This window comes from Felis catus, chromosome D3 (genome assembly GCF_018350175.1).
Source record: "Felis catus isolate Fca126 chromosome D3, F.catus_Fca126_mat1.0, whole genome shotgun sequence".
In the NCBI taxonomy this organism is placed as follows: Eukaryota; Metazoa; Chordata; class Mammalia; order Carnivora; family Felidae; genus Felis; species Felis catus.
In genome coordinates this window covers 4,687,380-4,703,783 of record NC_058379.1, presented here as the reverse complement: position 1 = coordinate 4,703,783, position 16,404 = coordinate 4,687,380, and the positions used below count along the sequence as shown (strand labels likewise).

The 16,404-nt window shown below is 45.8% G+C and overlaps 1 long non-coding RNA gene across 1 annotated transcript; it reads left to right on the top strand.

Annotated features, from left to right (window-relative positions):
* Positions 1 to 13,032: 13,032 nt before the first annotated feature.
* LOC123381249 lies at positions 13,033 to 16,011 on the top strand. The gene is made up of 4 exons (XR_006588075.1): positions 13,033 to 13,144; positions 13,359 to 13,409; positions 13,504 to 13,547; positions 15,368 to 16,011. It is a non-coding gene; the product is annotated as an uncharacterized LOC123381249 (long non-coding RNA).
* The last annotated feature ends 393 nt before the right edge of the window (positions 16,012 to 16,404 follow it).

Here is a 16,404-nt window from a genome sequence, read left to right as displayed (position 1 = left end):
ATGCTCGTTTGTTTCCTCTCAAGTAAGACTGGTGTGGTAGCTGGCATTGATCATCGCTGAAGGGTCCCAATCCATCTAAAGTCATGAGGGACCCGGGCTCTTCCTGTCATATCTATCAGCATCCCGGGGGTGTTGCTGTTATCCGTTTGGTCCAGACAGTGTACCAGTGCATCCCAGGACAGCCAGCAGGGAGGGGCTATGGGAAAATAGGAACATTTCCTGGAAGAGGCCCATATTCCATCGGCCAGAACTTGGACACATGACCGCATCAGGCTGCAGCGTAGCCTTGATCCCAAGCAGCCGATGGAAAATGGGTGTTCAACTCAGAGAAGCGGAGGGTGGAACTTGGGACAGCTGGCCGTCTCAATCCCAATCAAACATCAGTGCACAGATGGTGGTCAACCAAATATGGTTAATGCTTTATGATTTTCTTTACTATTATAATGATGATTTAATATTTGATATTGCCAGAATATCTCTTGTCTTAAACAAAGAGAACAGTTTTCATAGCATTGCTGGGGAGGGAAAATTTTTCTGTAAACTTCAAGGTCATTTTACCTGGCCTAAGAATTAAATGGACATGAGACAGATAAACAGGAGAAACTAGAATTAATTGCATATATCTGGGAATCCATATAAACTTTAGAGATTCCAAAAACAGGCAATTTGATGTATATATGTCATTCTGGACTAAGGAGAAGGGTCTGGGTAGGGGTCTGGGACGTCAAAGGGAAGGAAGGAAATTCATAGGAAGAATGGAAAGAGTACACGATGAGTGAACAAGTGCTTACTGAGCCATCCAGAAACAACGGGACACGGAGAGGACTTTCGATCAAACAGTGTTGGGGAGGAAAACTTTTTCTCAACATTTCAAGATTCCTCTAGCCGGTCTAAGAATTAAATTTACATGAGATGGATTAACAGACGAAAAAGCAAAGTTTAATTATGGGTCCACAGAGACCCAGTAATGAGATTGCGATCTAAAGAAATGACCAAGGCAGGCAGGCTTTATATCTTTTAGACAAAAAGACCAACAATCAATCTGTGGGGACTTGACAGGATATAGAAAACTCAACTTTGGGAGTTAGGTAAGGAATTTGAAACAGAATGCAGGCCGGAGTTGTAAAGCAGTAAAAGGACAACGTTTGTTTAAACAGCCCTCTTGGCTCTGACTTTCCTGTCTCTGGTGATAAGGTTTCTCTACATCCTGGTTCAGAGTACCTGGCACGTGAGAGTTCTTATTTCCTGCTTTCTGGAAATAAGGGGGTGGGGGTGGTTCAGAGTGTTCTTGCCTCAGCTGTTCCTTAATTAACTTTGAATTCAAAATAATCAGTATACCAAAGTGGCACATTTTGGGGTGGCCTGTCCTTGGCTCCTTCTCCGGCTTCCTCCCTTTCTACCATAGCTAGTTCATATTGTAATGTGGTTATCTGTGGTGATGGCTCCTTCCTGGGGACAGGTTCTCTATCTGGTGGTTAGTGGGAAGGGAAAAAAGAGAAACTTCTTGAGTCTTTTGCTTTTTAAGAATAATCGGCCTAAAACAATCCACCTACCAAAGAGACACAATTTGGGCAAGCTTTGCTCCCTTATACCATCAATCAAAGATTTTGTAGGATCACCACATTTTTAATAAGGTTTGTCACTTTGCATTACAATTTGCTTTATAGCTGTGGGGAGGTTTTTACCCCTGGCTCCTAGATGGTCCTGTCATGGTTTCTATGTTCGGAGATTGGTTGGTGCTGTGAGATACCCTTCCATGGTGCAACACAACACAGGAAACTTAAAAAGGAGTAATAGTTCTCTCCACGCAAACCCTTCCCCATACTGCAGCTATCCCTATGCTGCATTCTATAATTTTTAAATGATGAGATTTAAGGAAGCAGCTGAGTATTACTGAACCCAATTTTTTGGTTTTCCTCCAACGCCAGAGCGAAGTTACAAGACAGGAGAAAGCTAAACATGAGGGATGATGCCTAACAGACAGAAGGAGCAGCTGAGAGAATTCTTGAGTCTGACTTGCACGTGACTCTCCTCGATTTGGTTTCTTAAATGATCAGAAAAGCTGCTTTCTGAAAAAAAATGTGTGTCTGGGAAATGAGTCATTGTCCCTATATGATACGTAGTGCCTTTTATTTTTATCATCAATGCAAAATCTGATTTGTATGCTAAATTATTAATAGTTTTCTCTCTATATTTTGGAAACCGCTTTAATTTTAAAGATGAAAAAGCACCATTGAAATGGGAGAAATAAATTACTGAATATGAAAATATCTGTAACTAGGGAACAGAATTGCTTATCTGCCAAAGACATGTGTCAAAAATAAGGGAACATATCAAAACAGCTAATTCACCTGTCAGATGAATACTTTTGATAGGCTGCACGTTGCTAATGGGGAAAAAGGGAGCGTTTTTAGCTTTGGGTGAGTTTGTGAGTTTAATTCCCCTACTTCTTTGGAAGCATGATTTTCCTCTGTGTAATTGCATAGCTGACCAATTGCCTCTAGAGATGAGGTAAACCAGCTCATAGCAGCAGAGACGGGAGAGAGGGGCTGCTTCTCTGCTCTCCTCTGACGGCAGATGCGTGAATCGCGGGGACCTGTTATGACAGAGCCAAGAGTAGGAATGTTGGTCTGGGGATATTTGAAAGGAGGGCACCTGGCCAGAGCAGGAAGCCCACACTAAGAGGGGCCGTGCCATTATTCTACCTGGGACGGAGGTGGCCTGCCCTTGGGCCCCATTAGAAACACCCAGTGGAGGGGCGCCTGGGTGGCTCAGTCGGTTAAGCGTCCGACTTCGGCTCAGGTCATGATCTCACGGTTCGTGAGTTCAAGCCCCGCGTCTGGCTCTGTGCTGACAGCTCAGAGCCTGGAGCCTGTTTCAGATTCTGTGTCTTCCTCTCTCTCTGCCCCTCCCCCGTTCATGCTCTGTCTCTCTCTGTCTCAAAAATAAATAAACGTTAAAAAAAAAAAAAAAAAGAAACACCCAGTGGGGTAAATGGAACTGGGTGCCCAAGGAAGTTGAGTGCAGGTAGGGACAGCAGAGGGGTGTCTGGGGAACCGTGCAGGCATCCATAAGAAAAGGAGTCAGCTTTTAATACTTTTCAGGTCCAGAGGTCATCAAGCCATCCTATTACCATGTTTAACCAGGAAGAATGTGTTTACTCCGTGTCCCTCCCTGGGGGTAGTCAAAGCCTTAGCTAGCAGCTCGGGGGAGGAGGGACTATATTCAGTGAGGAAAGATACAGATCCAATCTGGGAAAACATTTTATTTGTGTCACATTTCAAGTTTGTATTATATAATTAATACAATTAGTTTCAAATTACACATTGAGCCTGTATTATCTTAAAGATAAGACTGCGCGTGTAGGACTGTGTTAGCGTAAAAATAATGAGCATAACAAGGGAACCCTCCAATCTCAATGCGCTGACACGAGAGAATTCTTCCCCTCCTACTCCAGGCCCTTGGAGGCCCTGCCAGGTGATGGAGAGCTGAGGTCCTTCCATTCTATGTATGTTGGTAGGAAAGAGAAAGCATAAAGTAGACACTCCCACTCACTGCGCATCTTGGCCCAGAAGCGACACATCCCGGCTGCTCACACCCAGTTGGTGACAAATAAGTTACACATCTAGATGCCAGTGGGCGGCAAATGCCATCCTAGGCCAGACAGCTGCTTCTCTGTGACAACTCAGTCCGTTGGAAGAACCATAACACATTGTTGGCAGAGAGCAACGTCTCTACAGCAGAAAGTGTGAGCTACAAACCCATGGGACTTCCTAGTCCTTGGGCAGGAGGCGGAGACAGGCTCGTCCCTCTGAGAAGGAAGAAAGGGAAGGGAAGAGACAGAGAAGAATGGCTTCTTTTAAGTCCTAATGGCCCAGTGTGGGAGGTGCACATGACACAGGGGTTCCCCAAGGGACACAACAGGTTCCCATGGGGGCCACCTGAGGGGATTGGTGCAAAGATGTGTTGTCTAAGCAGATGACAATGAGTTGAAGAGGGGCTAGCCAGACATCCAGGCCAACATGGCACCCTTGGAGAAGCCCCAGAGGTGGGAGAGAGCATGACACTTTCTAGGGTGGGTGTGGTTCCCGTGGTCCGTGCAGGACAAGGGGGATGGGGCCGAACAGCCAAGCAGGGTGGGGTCCAGTAGCTCCTGAGAGCAGGTGGAGGCCAAGTGATGACTGACTTTGTTACCCCACCAGCCTCTGGGGCTTTAGCCTGAGGGCAGTAATGAGCCACTGCAATGGCGGTGGCATAATTCGATTTGCATTTTGGGAAGACCCCAGGAGCCGTAGGGAGAAGGGCCTGGAGAAGGCAGGATGGAAGGGGCAGGAAGCCCACTCGGGTCACAAGACTCCAGCCCCTCATTTCTGCAACATGCCCCAGCAGAACCTCACCCTCTCTTTACTGGCTGGTTTTCAACACTGGTAACGCTTGGGGTTGTGTAAGCGTATCGCTACGTCTCATTCTGCTGTTCTTACTGATTGGCCATAAATTGTTCTTCATCATGGGCTTAAGTGGACACCACATCCCTTAAGCCGATTGTTAGCAGGAGCTAAGGTCAAGTTTCATCCAATGAAGAACTCATTGTGGAAAATGGAATTCAGTTACGGAACACTCCTGCTCTCCACACACACAAATTTAGAGAAATACATTTATATGCACACAGGGAAGCTGGAGAGAAGAAATGATAAGCCAGTCATGTAAAAATTTACATATAGAAAGTGAGAAGGGAATTAACTCTGATTTTCTTGTCCCTTAATGTCTTTTTAAAAATGGTTCAGCATGGGGGCGCCTTGGTGGCTCAGTTGGTTGAGCATCCAATTCTTGATTTTGGCTCAGGTCACGATCTTATGTTTCATGATATCGAGCCCTGTGTCGGGCTCTGCACAGACAGGGAGGAACATGCTTGGGATTCTCTCTCCCTCTCTCTCTCTGCCCCTCGCCAGCTTGTTCTCTCTCTCTCTGTTTCGAAATAAATAAACACTGAAAAATAAAGGTTCAGGGATGCCTGAGGCTCAGCTGGTTAAGCATCTAACTTCAACTCAGGTCACGATCTCATGGTTCATGAGTTCGAGCCCCATGTCGGTCTCTGTGCTGACAGTGTGGAGCCTGGAGCCTGCTTCGGATTCTGTGGCTCCCTCTCTCCGCCCCTCTGCTGCTCACACTCTGCTTCTCTCTCTCTTAAAAATAAATAAACATTAAAACTTTTTAAAATAAAATAACAGTTCAGCATGGAAGCAAGAGGGGCCGGCCATCTTCGTTCAGTCCCCGTGAATGCAGGGGCTGCTCACACACAACGGGCCATGGGATGCATGAGATACTGGAGGACCAAAGCAGGATCACAATTGCACGGATCTGTCACTGAAGCCCAGTTCATCTGTAAAGTCACTTGAGATCTTACCTCTAACTGAAATGTCCATACTGAGTGCAAAGGACTGTAAGAGCATCGTGCCGCACCCCCCTTCTCCAGCTGGAAGGCGTGATTCCTGAATGTGCAGGATCAGCTGTTCACGGTTCGTTTTCTTAACTGTGGTCTTTGAGCCTAACGCAACACTCCCACGTCCGGGGGCAGTGGGAGCACTGGATGTTGGGCTGTGTGGGCACACCACTCCCAACAGATCTGAAGGACAGGTGTTGAGCCCTACCGACTGGAAGAGGCAAAAGGCCCTAGGCCATCCGCCACTGTGTGATCATCAGATTGGGGCCATTAAATATTGTAATCCACATCATGCGTGTTAGTTTTGTCTTGTGTCATTGGAAAAGAGAAGCTTGTTATTGGACGCATGCGTACATATCTATACGTACATGGTGTGTTTTACACATTAGGTACTAAGGGTGAAATTCATTTTCACTTCGGGCATTTATGATACATAAATATTCATAACTGTGACTGCTTGGTAGGTTAAAGACCTAAATCTGGTGGTAAGAAAAATGAAATAACTTTCACATTCTCCTGCAGGAAGGAAGGGTCTGGCCACCAGTTAAGCCACTTAGCAAATATTGAAAACTATGACCCCGGGCAGTCAACCGAGTCAGGGGTCCCTTGAGTGAGCTCTGCTATTTGTAAGCATCACGGACAGAATCCTGTAAGATTCACTCTGGATGAGCCATATTTCAAAGTGATCCACTCCCTGAAAACCATCCACCAACCTATGTCCTCATGAGTAAGCAGGGCTGACACCCCATGGGATGTGAGGCTGGAAATCCCCAGCCAAGCCCATTTCCTTCATTTTCCTGCCTTTGAGGTCATGGCAGACCGTCATGGCTTAATCAGGAAATGACCATCACTCAATAATTCATGCATTCAGCCAAGAAATCTTTGTTGGGCATTAAATATATTTAAGCCTTATTTCATAATCTCAGACACGAATATCACTATCGCTTTTCTCAAGAAGCTTTAGTCTACCGGAAAAGATCTGAGTTTGTGGTGGACTGACCTTGAGAAATGACATATGGTCAGATAATAAGAGCACAGACTTTGATGCCAAATTCTAGCCCAACCCTGCATGGGCTATGTGATCTTAGGCCAGTCACTTAACCTCTCTGGCCATCAATTTCCTTATGTGTAAGAGATGTTCACTCACAATAGCCTACATCCTAGGCTTGTGGTGGAGATTAAATGAGATGATGTATATACAGCAAGGTTGGCCTCATTAAGGAGTGCTCCATGATCATTATAATTTCTATTCCTCTAGAGGACGCAGAGGCTCCATCAGTGATTCGCGCAGGGGTGGGGGGTAGACGAAACTCTCTGGAGGAAGATTCATATACGTCTTAGCAATTCACTTCACTATTATGAAATAGTTAAGTAATAAGGCACATTTAGTAAAACCTTGTTTTCATAATACAATCTAGAGAAGGCGGAAGTCTATGTATGCTTGGTGGGAGTATGAAGAATATAGCAATCGTTCTCAGTCTGGAAAAGGGTATAAAAGAGGGAGTCTCTCCACCTCGGCCCAAAGCTGGATGGAGGAATAGAACGTCAAAGGCGTTTGAATGTTTTGGTGAAGAAGGCATGGGTTAAATTAAAAACTGGGGCATACCAGCCTACACCCACTTGGATCAAGGAAGTCCTTAGAAATAAAATGAGAAGGGGTGCCTGGGTGGCTCAGTCAGTTGAGTATCTCACTTTGGCTCAGGTCATGATCTCACGGTTCATGGGTTCAAGCCCCACGTCGAGTTCCGTGCTGACAGCTCGGAGCCTGGAGCCTGCTACAGATTCTGTGTCTCCCTCTCTCTCTGCCCTTCCCCCACTCATGCTCTGTCTCTCAAAAACGAACAAATGTAAAAAAAATTAAAAAAAAAATAAAATGAGTGGCAGAGATTTCAGGCATTGGTGCTGAGCAATGGGTCAGGAGTTTAGGGCAAGAGTTATTAGAATGGTTCTATCCAAAGCAGAAGGTCTTTTGCATGGGGGGGGAAGGCTGATTTGAGAAGTAGGGGACACAGTTAGCAGGATACATAAAACAGAGGGTATCTCAATCCCAGCATGCCACACCTCCTCATGGTCGGTGCCCAAGCTTGGGCTGACCGAATCCCAGGATGCATCCTTGGCTTCTGTGCGTGGAGAGAAGCAAAGTTTCTTTATTCAGACTAAGTCTAAAGAATTGTTTTTTTCCAACCAAAATCGTGTCTATTACTTACAATTGCTGGTGTTTGCCATCTAAAAAAACGGTGGTGCCATTGTGGACCAGGGGGTCCTTGGACAAGATGGCGTACTCTGAAGAGACACCAGGAAAGAGGAGGAACCTGGGATTCCTGGGTCTGGCAGCCCTGTTCCTGATCTTTAAAGTCTTTTCTGTAACTCTTGGAGATGCCAAAGGCCAAAGAGACCCTTGTGAACAGCCTTGTTTCCCATACTGATTTGAATTCATGGGTATGATATCAGTTAAGTACAGTTAAATTAAAAAGAAAGAAGGAAAAAAATGTTTGAAATATGAATCACTCTTATGAACAGAATCTGCCTAATGCCTAAATATTTTTTTTGCTGTTGACTTTGCCTTGATCTGATTAGTGTTCCTCAGCCCTGACTACACGATGGAAATGAATAATCTTAGGAACTTTTAAAACTCATCATGCCTGGGACTCAACCCCAAAGCTTCCGATGTAATTGTGAGATGAGATGAGATCTAATTGATGGTATTCTTAAAAAGCTTCTTCGGTGATTAGACTGGGCAGCCAGAGCTGAAAATCACGGGCTAACTTTGGTGATCTCTGCAAGGAAAATGGACCATTTGCATTGGAATGTGTGTCCAGGCATCTTCAGGACCTGATGGGCTAGGGAGGATTTCTCCCATGCGAAAGTGTGGCAATGACAGAAAACTTGAGGAACACTGTGCTGTGGCCATTTGTTATGAGAACCAACATGTACGTGTCGCCTGGGTTATGACTCGTGGCAGAAGATCCTTCTGAGTTAGGATCCGGGGAGATGTACTTCCAGTGATAAAACAAATATTCTAATGTCAAAGTCATGCCGTGATGCAGGAGAGTGAATTATAGCAATGGGTTAAGTTTAAAGTCCAAACTAAACCAGAAAGTTGGGGGGGAGGGGCATTGATTTTCCCACACGCTAGACTGGAGTTGTTATAGGTGACTATAGGAAAATAACCAATTCTTATTAATTAGGATTCTCCCCATCTTAGGTCTCCTCTTATCTCTTGTGGCCAAGATGTGCGGAAAAAAGGAAGCTCACAAAAAATAAATTGTCATGATTTAAAAAAAAATTATGGTGATTTAAAAATATCTATTAGACATGCCCTTCGGTGTTTTTTTAAGGACAGCTTTCTTGAGATACAATTCACATGTGAATGTACTCGTATGATAAAATGGAACAAAGAAACCTACGATACAGTGCTAAGTGGAATTATATGATAGCCTTTCATGGCTGCCTTCTTTCCCTTAGCATGTTTTCAAAATTCATCACGTTCTAGCCTGAATCAGTATTTCACACCTCTTTAGGGCAGAATAATATTTCATTGCAAGGATATGCTGTATTTTGTTTCTCATACCTCAGTGGAGGGACATTTCGCTCCCATCCTTGGCCACTGTGAATAATGCTGACATAGACATTTGCAGTCACATTTTTGTGTGGACATACGTTTTCCATTCCGTTGGGTATACGTTTAGGAGTGGAATTTCTGGGTTATATGGTAGCCTTCATGCTTAACTTTTTGAAGCAATGCCAAAATGTCTTCCAAGCAGCTGCACAATTTTACATTCCCACTGTAATGTGCAAGGGTTCCAGTGTTTCCCCGTTCTTGCCAATACACATTGTTTCCAACTTTGGATTAGAGCCACCCTAGCGCATTTGAAATGGTACCTCATAGTGGTTTTGATACTCATTTCCCTAATGACTAATGACGTTGGGCACAGTTCCATGTGATTATTGGCCATTTTAGTATCTTATCTATTCAAATTCTTGGACCATTTTTAAATTGGGTTGTTTTTGATGGTTGAGTTGTAAGGGTTATTTGGATACAAGTCCCTTGTCAGATGCATGATTTTCAAATATTTTCTCCCGTTATGAAGGATGTCATGTCACATTTTTATGATGGCCTCTGGTACACCAAAGTTTTAATTTTGATGAAGTCCAATATCTATTTTTTCTTCTGGCATTTATGCTTTTGATGTCGTACCTCAGAAACCATTGCTTGATCCAAGGTCATGACATTTGACTCCTTTGCTTTCTTCTAAGAGCTTTCTAGTTTCAGAACTTACATTTAGGTCTATGATCCATTTTCAGTACATTTCTATGTGTGATGTGAAGAAGGGGACCCAACCTTACGTGCAGGATAGGGTGCCGGTCCCGCCATACCCCATAGTATTTAAAGAGAAATCTGTGGGGCGCTTGTGTGGCTCAGTCGGTTGAGTGTCTGACTCTTGATTTCAGCTCAGGTCATGATTCCAGGGTCGTGGGATCAAGCCCTGTGTTGGGCTCTGTGCTGAGCATGGAGTCTGCTTGAGATTCTCTCTCTCTCCCTCTGCCCCCTCCCCCGCTTGTATGCTCTCTTGCTCTCTCTCTCGAATGAATGAATGAATGATAATAAAGGGAAATGAGCTTTTGTTTTTAATAATTTTTATATATATAATTTATTGTCAAGTTGGTTTCCATACAACACCCAGTGCTCATCCCAACAGGTGCCCTCCTCAATGCCCATCACCCTCTTTCCCCTCTCCCCCACCCCATCAACCCTCAGTTTGTTCTCTGTATTTAAGAGTCTCTTATGGTTTGCTACACTCTCTGTTTGTAACTTATTTTTCCTTCCCTTCCCCTATGGTCTTCTGTTAAGTTTCTCAAATTCCCCATATGAAGGAAAACATATGGCATCTGTCTTTCTCTGTCTGACTTATTTCACCTAGCATAATACCCTCCAGTTCCATCCACATTGCTACAAATGGCAGGATTTCATTCTTTCTCACTGCCAAGTGGTATTCCATTGTATATACAAACCACATCTTCTTTATCCATTCATCAGTTGAGGGACAGTTAGGGTCTTTCCATAATTTGGCTATGGTTGAAAGTGCTGCTAAAAACATTGGGGTACAAGTGCCCCTATGCATCAGCACCCCTGTATTCCTTGGGTAAATCCCTAGCAGTGCTATTTCTGGGTCATAGGGTAGTTCTATTTTTAATTTTTTGAGGAACCTCCACACTATTTTCCAGAGCGGCTGCACCCGTTTGCATTCCCACCAACAAATTAAAGTCTGTAACAAGAGATGAAGAAGGGCGTTATATAATAATTATAGGGTCTATCCATCAGGAAGAGCTAACAATTATAAATGTCTATGCACCAAATATGGGAGCCCCAAAATATATAAAACAATTCATCACAAATATAAGTAACCTTATTGATAAGAGTGTGATAATTGCAGGGGACTTTAATACTCCACTGACAACAATGGATAGATCATCTAGACACAGGATCAATAAAGAAACAAGGGTCCTGAATGATACATTGGATCAGATGGACTTGACAGATATATTTAGAATTCTGCGTCCCAAAGCAATGGAATATACTTTCTTTTCGAGTGCACATGGAACATTCTCTAAGATAGATCACATACTGGGTCACAAAACAGCCCTTCATAAGTATAAAAGAATTGAGATCATACCATGCACACTTTCAGACCACAATGCGATGAAGCTTGAAATCAACCACAGGAAAAAGTCTGGAAAACCTCCAAAAGCATGGAGGTTAAAGAACAGCCTCCTAAAGAATTAATGGGTCAACCAGGCAACGAGAGAAGAAATTAAAAAATATATGGAAACAAATGAAAATGAAAATACAACACTCCAAACGCTTTGGGACGCAGCGAAGGCAGTCCCGAGAGGAAAATACATTGCAATCCAGGCCTATCTCAAGAAACAAGAAAAATCCCAAATACAAAATCTAACAGCACACCTAAAGGAAATAGAAGCAGAACAGCAAAGACACCCCAAACGCAGCAGAGGAAGAGAAATAATAAAGATCAGAGCAGAAATAAAAAAATATAGAATGTAAAAATACTGTAGAGCAGATCAATGAAACCAAGAGTTGTTTTTTTTTTAAAAAAATAAACAAAATTGATAAACCTCTACCCAAGCTTCTCAAAAAGAAAAGGGTGAGGACCAAAACAGATAAAATCACGAATGAAAATGGAATTATTACAGCCAATCTCTCAGAAATACAAGCAATTATCAGGGATTATCATGAAAAATTACATGCCAACTAACTGGACAACCTGGAAGAAATGGACAAATTCCTCAGCACCCACAGACTTCCAAAACTCAAACAGGAAGAAAGAGAAAACTTGAACAGACCCATAACCAGCAAAGAAATTGAATCAGTTATCAAAAATCTCCCACCAAATGAAAGTCCAGGACCAGATGGCTTCCCTGGGGAATTCTATCAGACATTTAAAGCAGAGATAATACCTCTCCCTCTCAAACTGTTCCAAAAAATAGAAAGGGAAGGAAAACGTCCAGACTCATTCTATGAAGCCAGCATTACCTCGATTCCCAAACCAGACAGAGACCCAGCAACAAAAGAGAATGACAGGCCAATATCCCTGATGAATATGGATGCAAAAATCCGCAACAAGAATTTTTTAATGTTTATTTATTTTTGAGAAAGGGAGACAGAGACAGAACACGAGCAGGGGAGGGGCAGAGAGAGAGAGGGAGACACAGAATCCCAAGCAGGCTCTGTCAGCACAGAGCCTAACACGGGCTGGAACCCACAGACCAGGAGATCATGACCTGAGCCAAGGTGGGAGGCTGACTGAGCTCCCCAGGCGCCCCGAGCACCTGCTCGTTTTTAAGGATACGTTTGCTGGAGTTACTCTTTATCTCTGTCTTCTGTCTTCCTCGTCCACCTTTCATCTGCGGACAGGCAGTGCGATTCAAGGATTTTGTTCTCTCATCTCCCTTTCTATAAGTCCCATGAGAACTAATCTCCAGGAAGGCAGGTTCCATCCACTTTGCTCATTGCTATGGTCCCACTGTCTATCAGCTAATAGCTGCTCAATAAATACTAGTTGGACGGCTGCGGAAATGAACCAACACCTGGTTTCCTGCAGAGGGTTCCTTCTGCCCCTTGGCTGGCAGAGGGGTGAAGGCGATAGGCATGAGGCCTCGCCGTCAGCATCCAGGCCCTGCCCGTGTTATAACACAGCGCTCCGTGTTATCAAAGAGCTCCCTTCCAGATGAGGTCGCTCAGAAAGCCCCTTTCCGGCTCCCTGCGCAGGGAGATGCACATCTATTCCTCCCTTGCATCCTGGGGGCGGGTGGAGAAGGGCCGAGGGGCGCCCCGGGTCCGCCGCGGAGGCAGGTGTCTGCGGAGAAGACGAGGTGCAGCCCGGGGCTCCTTCACCTCTGGGTGCGTCCAGCCTCATCAGCGTCCAGGCCTCGCTTGTTGCCAACCTTGACGAATTGCTGAGAAAACGTGGGGCTCCCCGGCTCTCGGTGCCCGGCACTGGCAATGGCCACTGGTCCCCCCGGGACCCGCGTGCGTCTTCCGGAACCCGCCCCCAACCGACGTCCCCCTGGATTCGGCTTTCTCCTCCGAGTCTATCAGCGACGCCCAGCAAGTCTGTGTGCCCCGCCGGGGTCTCAGACCTCATCACCCGGGGGCGTCTGAACACGAGATCCCCTTTCTTGGAGGTGGGAAGTGGCTTTGCATCCGATGAACAGCCTCAGTGACTGTGCACAGGGAGGAAGGGGGGTGGGGCACCGTTGAAGGGGAGGGAAGCTGGGGGGGGGGTGGGGGAGGGGGCACCCAGGGCCTCAGGGCCACTCTGGGGATTCTTTATATACACATTCTACACATGGAAATGTTTTTCGTTTTGTTTTGATCATTTCTTGACTTGGGCAGCAGGCTGGTTATGCTCAGGGCACAGGGTGACATACGGCAGTATTGTGCTGGAAGGTACGGTGAGCAGAGGTTTGGATCAGGGTGGACGGTGGGGACAGTGAACCCTTCTGCACCCTTCACCCCCAACTGATTCTCCCCCTGCACTTAGAACCCAGCGTATGTAGAGAGAAGTACATCAAGAATGGGCCGAAGGTACAAGCTTCCAGTCACGAGACAAAGTTCTCCCGGGGGAACCGAGTGCAGCATGGTCCCTGCCGGGAACAACACTGTCTCGTGTGTTTGAAAGTTGCCCAGGACGTAGGTCCTAAAAGTCCTCGTGCCAAGGAGGCGTTTCCGTAAGCATGTTGGCTGACGGATGTTGGCTGCGGTCGTCGAGGTGGACATTTCACAACACGTGCAGATATCAGACCGTCCTGCGGGGGCCTGACATGACGATGCTGGTGTCTTCATTTAATAAAGAGGAACGTGGTCGGGGGCCTCGAGGTGGGAGAGTGGCACGGCTGATTTGCCGTGCAACAGAGATGCTCTGGCAGAGACACGAGACACGAGAGGGGGCAGGGAGGCAGTGAGGGGCCCTCGTAACGGTCCAGGCAGGAGCGATGCTGGTGTGGACCCGGCTGGCTCCAAGGACCGGGTACCAGCTGGTCGTGAGTCTGCAGGCTGCTGTGGGGTCTGTCCTCGCCGCTGTTTACGGGTCTGGGTGACAGAGGTCGTGGGGCTTTCTCGGCGGAGTCTCCTTGCATCCGGGTGAGGGGAGGGGGAAGAATGGCCCCACATGCGAGGTCCTTCCACCTCCGGGCCGAGGGGTGGCCCTGCGTCACCCTCACTAACCATTTGGCTTTGAGGAAGTTAATCCCAGATGTATCTGTCCTTCGATTGCCGGCTTAGCAGGGCGGCTGGGCGTGGCTGGGAAGGGGTGCCAGCTCAGGACAACCGGAGGGCGAGCCTGTGGAGCAAAACCTAGCCATCGCCGTGCGTTGATGACTGGGGAATCGTGTTGGTAACAGGCCACCTTGGGGACACCTAAAGGAGACAGCACCCCAAGACCGTCTTTCTTAAAAGCAAAGGTAACCCAAGAAATAGCTGATTGCCACCTGGGGGGCAGGTGCAGTGCCTTTGTGCTCAGATTGGAAAAAGTGGTTATCGGGTAATGCAACATCCGTTATCTAACTCCCTTCCCTGTCGTCACCTTTCAGTTGCAGCGGCCGAATTTTAGCCAATGAGGCAGAAGCAGAACTCTTGGGTAAACTTTTTGTAAAAGCGTTGGATTTGCCGATGATCACTTCCTGTTCCGGCTTCCTCCTTCTTTTTGTCTCGGACACAGCTGTGATGGCTAGGGCTGCAGCAGCCACTTTGTGAACATGAGTCCAGGGCCTCAACATAAAAACTCTTGGCCCAGACATCATTGGTCCCTTGAGCCAATGCCAGAGTCATCTGCTCCTAGACACCTTGCTAGATGCCTCTGATGAAAATAGATGTCTACATGAAAATACAACCTATTTATTATTGAGACTACAGCGGTCAGGTTGTATTACCTGTAACCAAACGTATTTCTCACTGATACACACGTTACATCATTTCATCTTTAAATAGCTCCCCTTGTTCCAGAGGAGAGAATGTTTGCTGCTCACAGTGGTTCAGCAGTAAGTGCTAGATCCACGATCTGTGCCCAGATAACACTAACCATTTCTATTTCTCTTTGGCTTGTGGTTTCACTGGAAAACGTTATTCTCGGAGAGTGAGTTTTCAGTATAGCGTGCTGTGGATTATTTATAAAACCAGTCTGACATAAAATAGAATTACCCATAATCCTACCTCCCAGAGATAACAACTATAATTTTTTTGTGGGGGCCACCGTGTTCTGTTAGCTCTTTCCTGTTATTTAAAATCACCTACATGCTCTAAGCTCTCTTTGCCCAGCCTTACCTCCTATTTTTTTTATAGCACTTGCCACTTTCTAGTATCCCTTATAATGTGCTTACTTACTATCTTTTTTTTTTTTTTCCTACCAGCAAAAACCCTCACAGGGGAGGGATCTTTGCCTTTACCGAGCACATTCGCGTGACCACGTTGACGACTAGGAGCCTTGCGTGCTCCCCCGGCTACACAGACTGTTTCGTAAAAACTGTCCCATTTGCTTTCTTGAAATAATGGGATCCCCGAATAAATGAAATGTGATTAATACACGCATAGATCTTAGAGCCGTGCTGTGTTCAGCACATGGTTACCGCTGAGGGTTAACTATTATTTCTGTATTATTATAAGATGGGTCCCTTCTCTTTCGAGTACGGAAACGAAAATCCGTTGCTCTGTCTCTCTCCTGTCGGCGCTGCGTCTCACCAAGCTGCCTCCTCCCGTCACAAAACCGAGCTGTAAAACACGCGTGTTAGCAGCTGCAATGGCTTCTGTGTGTGAGCCTACAGAGCAAAGTTGTCTGCACCTACCCCAGCTGAAGCAAGCTTTCAAGAAGACTGTTATTCCAGCGTTATTCTTTATAGTTTTATATAAAAACCATTTTACGGCAGCTATTAAAACAATCTGTGTAAACATAATTTTTATGGCTGAATGATACTCCAACATATGGCTACACCATCATTTACTTAACTGTGACTCCATTGTTGGGTGTCTAGAATGTTTCTTGTTTTTCATTATTATGAGCGGGGTGATGATATTCCTCTTGGAACATAAAAAAGCAAGTCCTCCTTGAGGGGAACCTTGATGACGGCCTTAAAAAGACTAAACTCAGCTCTAACCGTTTGCAGTCGAATGATTTGCAATGGCTGAGATTAAAAGTGCCTTTGCAGGGGAGGGGTTCACCCGGGCCCTGGGAACAAAGTCCGGGCTCCCCAAGGCCTGTGCGATCTGAACTGAGATCCGTGGAAAAGATGTGCTGGGCTGAGGGCACGCCGTTGGGTGTGCCCCGGGGCTTTGTCAAGAAGCAGGAGATAACCCACAGCGTTCACGCCTTTACTAATTTAACAAATATTTATTAAGCACCTACTATGCGCCGAGAATTTGTTTTGAGCAGTGGGTCTCAAAGTTTGGTTCC